The sequence below is a fragment of the Lolium rigidum genome, chromosome 4 (genome assembly GCF_022539505.1).
Source record: "Lolium rigidum isolate FL_2022 chromosome 4, APGP_CSIRO_Lrig_0.1, whole genome shotgun sequence".
In the NCBI taxonomy this organism is placed as follows: Eukaryota; Viridiplantae; Streptophyta; class Magnoliopsida; order Poales; family Poaceae; genus Lolium; species Lolium rigidum.
Window position 1 is genome coordinate 151,190,842 of NC_061511.1, and position 7,529 is coordinate 151,198,370.

A 7,529-nucleotide genomic window follows, 5' to 3' on the forward strand; every position below is an offset into this window, starting at 1 on the left:
TGTCAAATTTCATTAAACTTGTAAATTGTTGATCTTGCTTTACTTGGACATTGGTTAGGGTCAATTTAGGGTTATATTAGGTTGAGAGATGGTTTCCCATCATTTGGTCAAGGTTTGAAGTCATAGGGCAAAATTTGGTGAAATGGCTATGTGTCACATATGCCTCTATGCATATGTTGCATTTGAATTTTAATTGGAGTTGGCTTGACCCAAATGGTGTTGTTGAGTGATGAAATGGTATATAGAAGTGATCCCACCATTCACAACAAGTCTTAGGGTCAAGGATCTCAAATTCACAAATTTGCATTTTACTCTCATTTGCCTCTATGGCATTTTTAGTTTCTTGTTATTTTTCTCTGGATTCAACTTGGGTTTGGTTTGCTAAGCACTAGGTAGGGTGTATGAAGGTTTTCCAAACCTCTAAGCAAAGTAGAAAAGCTTAGGGTAAAGATTTATATAAATAGCCATAGGCACATATGCCTTTTTCTTATTTAATTCCCTTTTATTTTATTTTAACTTGGGTCATGAAAAGAGGGGTGAGGTTCAGGGTTTAAGCTCACTTCAAAATACTATAACAAGCAATCATGGCAATAGCACAAGAATTTAGCAATATCACTAGGTCTCACACTTAATTTAATAAAAGTTTTTGTTGGTTCCAAAATTTGGAACTAGGGAAATTCATTTGTTTTGTTTTGAAATTTTTGGGATGTTACACCGGGCAAAGGGGAAAACTCCCCTGGATGGTGCCCGGTTGGCACCGGTCCAGGGGCCGGTCGGAACCGGGTCAGTCGGTGCCACGACCGGTCCAACCGGGCCTCTGGCCGGCCTATGGCTGAGCAGCCCTTCTCCATTTCTATCGAAGTGGGGGGTCTCCCTTCACCTTCTTGTTCCATTGATACACATTTATGCCTATTTGGCTAATACCTGGGAATAATCTCATAGACATGTATTAAACCAATTACTCTAACATCGGTGTCATTGTTACCAAAATAATGGATAAGGGTAAAATACCCTTACAATCTCCCTCCCTCCCCCTCCCTCCCTCCCTCCCTCTCTCTCTCTCTCTCTCTCTCTCTCTCTCTCTCTCTCTCTCTCTCTGATCAGCCCCAATTTTCACATGGATCCTCTCACGATTCATATATGTAACTTTTTGGCAACATATCATTGTCACTCCATTCTACAGATTTCTAGGGTCCTTCAATGTAATTAGATTGTTGGATCTGCACTGATTGGTTTACTATTTTAATGACTAGGACATTTGAGACTGAGATGGTGATGGATAAAGGTGCAGCTATGAATATGAGATAAATGAAGGTACGTGTTCAGTTTTCTTCAACTGAAATTGCAAATTACTCATCACTTGTTCCTAACTGAAACTATATTACTTGTGATTCAAATGATGAGAGATTTTCTTATGATTGACATGGAACTGCAGATTTATTCGCATACCTAATCTCTGTGAAGATGTGGGATTTGCTCCACACAACAAGGTTTCTATGCTATTCTCGAAGTTTTCGAGTGACAAACGTTTTGCCCGCAGGTAACCTATTCTATCAAGTTGTAGTGCTTGTTTTCCTAAGTCTTGTAAAGTAATAGCTTAGATGGTCTACAAAAGTACTAAGATTAAAATTGATAATTTGTAGGAGTTTCTTTCGGTTAGGTATGTGTTAGGTTTTATGGTAGACATTAGTTTTTGGACCAATTGCCCTCAAGCCTAGCCATCATGCGCACATTAGTTTTTGGACTTTGTTTTTTTGGAATGAATGTTTTGCGTACCTGTGATGTTGTGTTATTGCTGATGATACAACATCGACTGGGAATCAGACCTGGTAAGGGAGGTTGTGAGCTCCGAAGTAGTTCACTCGATTAAACACACGAATTCGGTTACAGAGAGTGGATGAGCAAGCCGATCCTCAGGATCTAGCCCCTCCGAGTTCTACGGCACCGCCGTCTAAACTAGATCGAGCTTACAAGCCAAGTCCTTCCCGTAACCACTCCCAGGGCTAAGTAACCTCCAACTCAACCACTAGCTGGTCCAGGCTGGGTCGATGTACCGGGCCGGTGCCTTCTTCGTCCTGGTGGGCCTTGGCTTGGGCCCAAGGCCCCTTCCTTCTCCTTGGTCAGCAGCAGGGGTCGTGCCAGTGTTAGGCGTAGGCTGGTCGCTGACAACCCCCACTCCTTGAATGCCTGCTTGACCCCAAGCAGGCGCGCGAGGAAACCTTTGCTGCAACGAATCCAAGTCTTCCCAGGTTGCCATCTCCTCCGAGGCACCACTCCATTGTACAAGCACCTGAACCACGGTGATGTGGCCTTGCTGGCGGACTCGGCGTTGAAGGACCTGAACAGGAATCTGCACCGCAGCATCAGGTAAGGGAAGATGGGGTAGTACCTGCTGCCCAGGTCCAAGACACGGCTTCAGCTGAGAGACATGGAAGACTGGATGAATTCTGCTGGCCACCGGTAATTGGAGCTTGTATGCGACCTCCCCCACGCGAGCCAGAATCTCATAAGGGCCGAAGAACTTGAATGCGACCTCCCCCACGCGAGCCAGAATCTCATAAGGGCCGAAGAACTTGAATGCGAGTTTGTGGCTAGCACGACGTATGACTGAAGCTTCGAATGCAGCAACGCATGAAACATCAAGCAGATAAGAATCGCACGGAAAGGGTTTTCGCCGTTGGGGACAAGGTATTTTTGAAACTTGGTCGCTGACAGTGTTGACGTCAGAAACCCACTGGCGGGCAGCGACGGGCAACACAGTAGAGCCGGGAACAACTAGGGTTGCGGCTAGCCCCAGTCCCTCAGAGCGACGGCCCGCAAAGCCTCCTGGTCACACGTCCGATGCTATCGCAAGGGCGTGCCACCTGACCTATACCTGGTCAGGAAGGTGTTGGATGATGCCTCGCTTAGTTTCCTGCATGGCATACACGTAAACGTTAAATACGAGCCTCGATCGGCTCTGAGGTTATCCTGTGAATCGGCTCAAAGAGCCGATCCACCCATGATTCGTACAAGGTGTCCGAATATATGGTGGTCCTGCTTGATCAAGATAAAGCTAATGAGATCTACGACGATTTAGGGTTTTCACCGCATAATCGGATCATCCTACTCACGATTAGGCCTCGCGCTCACGCACGGTGACCGTAAGCCGATCCTAGACAGGGCCTAAAAACCAACACGAGGTTGATCCCCGGAACATCCTTTCTAGGGCTAGCAAACTTCACCCTACACGCCGCTGGATCCTCCAACCCTTTGTAGGGCCTAACTATTGCGGATGTTAAACTAATCCTTGCAGAACAAGGAGCAACCGTAACGGATCAGATCTACTAAACTATGATCAAGCGGTGCCGCCCCTACACCCGAGATGGGTGTAAGGACGGCTAGATGCATAAGGGTCGCACTACGACGAGCATATGATACGAAGAACAATGCTAACCCTAACACATCTAAGATAACTACGTTGCTCGCCATCAAAAAGGCTTCAGCACGAGCAACGCATGAACAACGTGGGTAGGCTTGTGCTGCCTAGATCGCAAGATGCGATCTAGGCAGCATGGTGCTTACCGGAGAAACCCTCGAGACGAAGGAGTTGGCGATGCGCCGAGATTTGTTTGTGTTGAACGTTGGTTGTTGTTTATTCCATAAACCCTAGATACATATTTATAGTCCAAGGGACTTTCTAACGTGGGCGTGCACCTAACCGTGCACGGGTAAAACTCTAACTCTTAACCGACACGTAATCTAATATGTTACAGATACAAGGGCAAACTAGCCCAAACTTTGCATGTAAGGCCGATTCACGTATTTCTTCTATATATATATTCTTCAAGTCCATCTTGATCGCGGCCCACCTCTGACTCGGTCAAATTCTGGTGATAACACATGCCCCCCTGGTTTTGGAAATGACATTTCCAAAATCATTACGCTTTCTTTCGTCGGGTCATGTCGTGGCGGAGCGAAGCGCCGTAGAATCTTCCATCATTACGCCTCGCCTCCCGGGCTTCTCTGTACGAATTGACAATTTCGGCATCACATCCTCGAGAACCGTCATGGCATTAAATCTCCACTACACTCCTTTTATTTATCTGTGCCAAACGGTTCACCACTCCATCCCCTTGCTCTGCTCTGTCCACCAACGCCAAAAAACCCTCTTCCCCTGCAGCCATGTCTTCCTCTTCCTCCTCCGCTTCAGGCCTCCCTCTCCAATCGTCGTCGAAGAACAAGGAAGAGGACGACCCCCGCTCCGGGGCGAACCCCATCTCCTCTGACAAGGAGAAGAAAGAAGGAGAAGCAGAGAAGACCAAGGCCTCCCCCTCCGCCAGGCTCCCGTCGAAGAAGCGCTCCCGCATGTGGGCGGACAGCGAGGACGACGATGACGACGAGGAAGGAGAAGATGAGGAGGAGGAAGATGATTCCTCCTCCTCCGCTGGGTATCCTCCAACGAAGCGCTTCCGCAGCTGGGCGGATAGCGAGGATGATGATGATGACGAGGAGGAGGAGGAAGCCCCAGCCGACGGCTGGGACAGCAGCGGCGAGGACTTCTCCGGCAGTAGCGCCGATGGCGACGCCGACGACGATGCTAGCGAGGAGTAGTTATGTAGGACCAGTAGTCCCTTGAGCAATCGGCTCTTTTTTTGTTCTTCTTTTGAGCAATCGGCTCTTCATTGTAAGGAATCCCAATATTAATGAAGAATTTCCTTTTAACTTGATTTCGCCGATTTCTTTTATACTGATTTAGCCGATTTTTCCTCATCTGACCTTGTCGACTGTTGGCCTAATCCATGCTTAATGACCGATGGCAACGCATCAGTTTCTTACGATAATCTGCGAGACAGGCCAATTCAGTTATCCCTCCAAGCTAGCCAACTCTGCCGATGACGATGGCACAGCCGATCCTAGTAGGCTGGCGATTTGATCTTGAGCAGGCGTCTTTAAGAGAGCCCTGGAACTGTCTTGGATGCTCAAACTGATGACTCCGTAACAAAAGACGCCACTCTCCAGACCAGTTGCGATGTAGGGCTAGCCGATTCCAACCAAATCGGCTCCCCAGAGCAAGGATCTTTAGGGCGAGATGCCCCCGAGCCTTAATCAAGGCGAATCAGCCAAATGTGCCGCCATTAGCCTCAAATCATGACGTAGCCAGCCGATTTTAACAACATCGGCTCCCCAGAGCAGAGAACCTTCAGGGTGAGCTGCCCCCCGAGCTTCTTTAGTCTACTTCTTGCGCCTTGCAGGTCAGATCAGCTCCTTCCTTAACCTGATCTGCACGTCCATGCTGTTCTTGGCATTGGTCGGGGTCATGATCCTCAAGCTGCTCCGAGCCGATATCGCAAACACGAATACTTGCAAAGAGAACCCGGAGATCCTTGAAGAGAGGATCCACTTCCTGCTCCATTGACCCTCTGATTATCACAGTCATACCTCTCGAGTCGATGGCCATGCATCGGCTTTATATCCTTAAGTCGATGTCTGCTGCATCGGCTGTGCTTAATTTTTTTTTGAAATTCTGTATTTTTTTTTACGGCCGATTTATGTATCGGCCCCCATACCTCCATACCCATCATCAAAGAATATCTTGGGCTGCTGGGCACTTGCACGACATTCCTACTGCATATCCTCGTGTTTCATCCACCTAGGTGCCCCCCGAGCCGATTCTGTCAAGAGAATTGATGGTATCGGCTCTTCATGTATCCCCTGTTGGATTACATGCTGAACCCAGGCAGAATGGATGGTGAGGATAATTTTGGCCGATTGCTGGAATCGGCCTCCACGTTGCTTGTTCGACGAAGGTTTTGTAATGTCCTTCCATAAATTTTTTGGGGCCGATCACAAGGATCAGCCTCGCCACGTTTGCTCATTGATTTGCTCCAGCTACACGGTTAGGCCAGTGGATAAAACCAGCCCAATCTCTGATTTTATCATGTTGGTGCGCTTGCTGTCATCCACCTCGAGTGCATCGTGTAACCGTGGAGCACTAAGCTTCGTCGGAAGGACGAGCACCATGTTTGTGCCAGCCGATGTTTCGTCATCGGCTTTCCTTTGCTTGGGATGCCACTCCATTTTCCGTGGACGACCCTCTTCATCCAGGGCTCGCTGTACTTTCGCAGCCAGATCAGGTCTTGCCTTCCTCAATGTATGCAAGTATAACCTTTCGGCTTCCTCCAGGCCGCGCAATCGCTGAACCCTGCGCTTTTGGGAACGGCTGAGTCCATCAGGGCACCACCTTGGCCGGTGGTACCTGTCTTCTTCTTCCCCCTCGTCTTCTGAATCCTCGAGATCTTCTAACCGAGGGGACTCAGCACGTTTGCTTTGTGGCGGGAGAGGCCCTAGGCGCTTGAACACGGACACGTTGGCTGTCTCCTTCTTCTTCTGGTTGCATTCTGGGCAATTGCCGATTGTGGGCAATCGGCTCATTCCTGAATCCCAGCAGTGTCTGAAGAAGGGGCAGTCCCAGTGCCTATCCTCGTCGACTCGCTCCCCCAACTTTTCCTTGGCACGGCGCTCGTGCTCCTCCTCCTCGCGATCATGCCGACGACGTCTCCTGTCGTCCCTAGCCAGACGATCTTCTTCATCATCGTCGTTGTATCGCCGACGTTGGTCATACTGACTCACATACTTGTTGAGGAGGTGATCAGAGAGAGGTCGTTGATACCTTATGTTTTTCACTTCTCCCTCTGTGACGTAGCGCTTGCCGTCTTGGCGGAGCCGATCGCGTGGAGCGGCTTCCTCTCGTATCTTTGCTATGAGAGCAGACTGCCCTCATCTCCGTCCTTACCGAGTGGTGTCCAGGTCCTACCATGTTGATATTGCACGAGAAATCCGGCTGGCACCCTCCATGGTAAGTATACTCCACCATGTTCACGGCGGGGAAGGGGTGTGTGTCGACCTTCATGGCGTATCGGTTGAAAATTAACCGTCCATTTTCTATCGCCATTTGGATCTGCTGCCGCCACACCCTGCGGTCGTTGGTGGTGTGGGTGAACGTGTTATGCCACTTGCGGTATGGCTTTCCGTTCAGCCTCTTGCACCGTGGGGATCTTGTGGCCTTCGGGTGCCTTTATATGCTTCTCCGTGAGTAAGAGATCAAAAATCTGCTCAGTTTTGGTCACGTCGAAGTCGAACCCTTTTGGAGGGCCTTGTGGCTTCACCCATTTGCAGGACACGGGGCCTGCCGCTCGAGTCCATTCAGCCACTGCTACCTCTCGATCTCCCGCGGCACCTTCATCCTCGTCTGCCTCAACCAGGGTCACCGCACGCTTGAATTTGTCCTGGTAGACATCTGGGTGGCGCTGCTCATATGCTGACAGCCTTTGCACCATGTGCGCCAATGAAGGGTAGTCTGCTTGGGAGGCCACGTCCTTAATCGATGATGAGAGACCCACCACCGCCAACTCGACTGCTTCTTTTTCACTTACATGAGCCGAAAAGCATCGGTTCCTAATGGTCCTGAAGCGCTGGACGTATTCTGACACTATCTCCCCGCGCTTCTGTCGTACTTGTGCTAGATCGGCAATACCAACCTCGGAAGC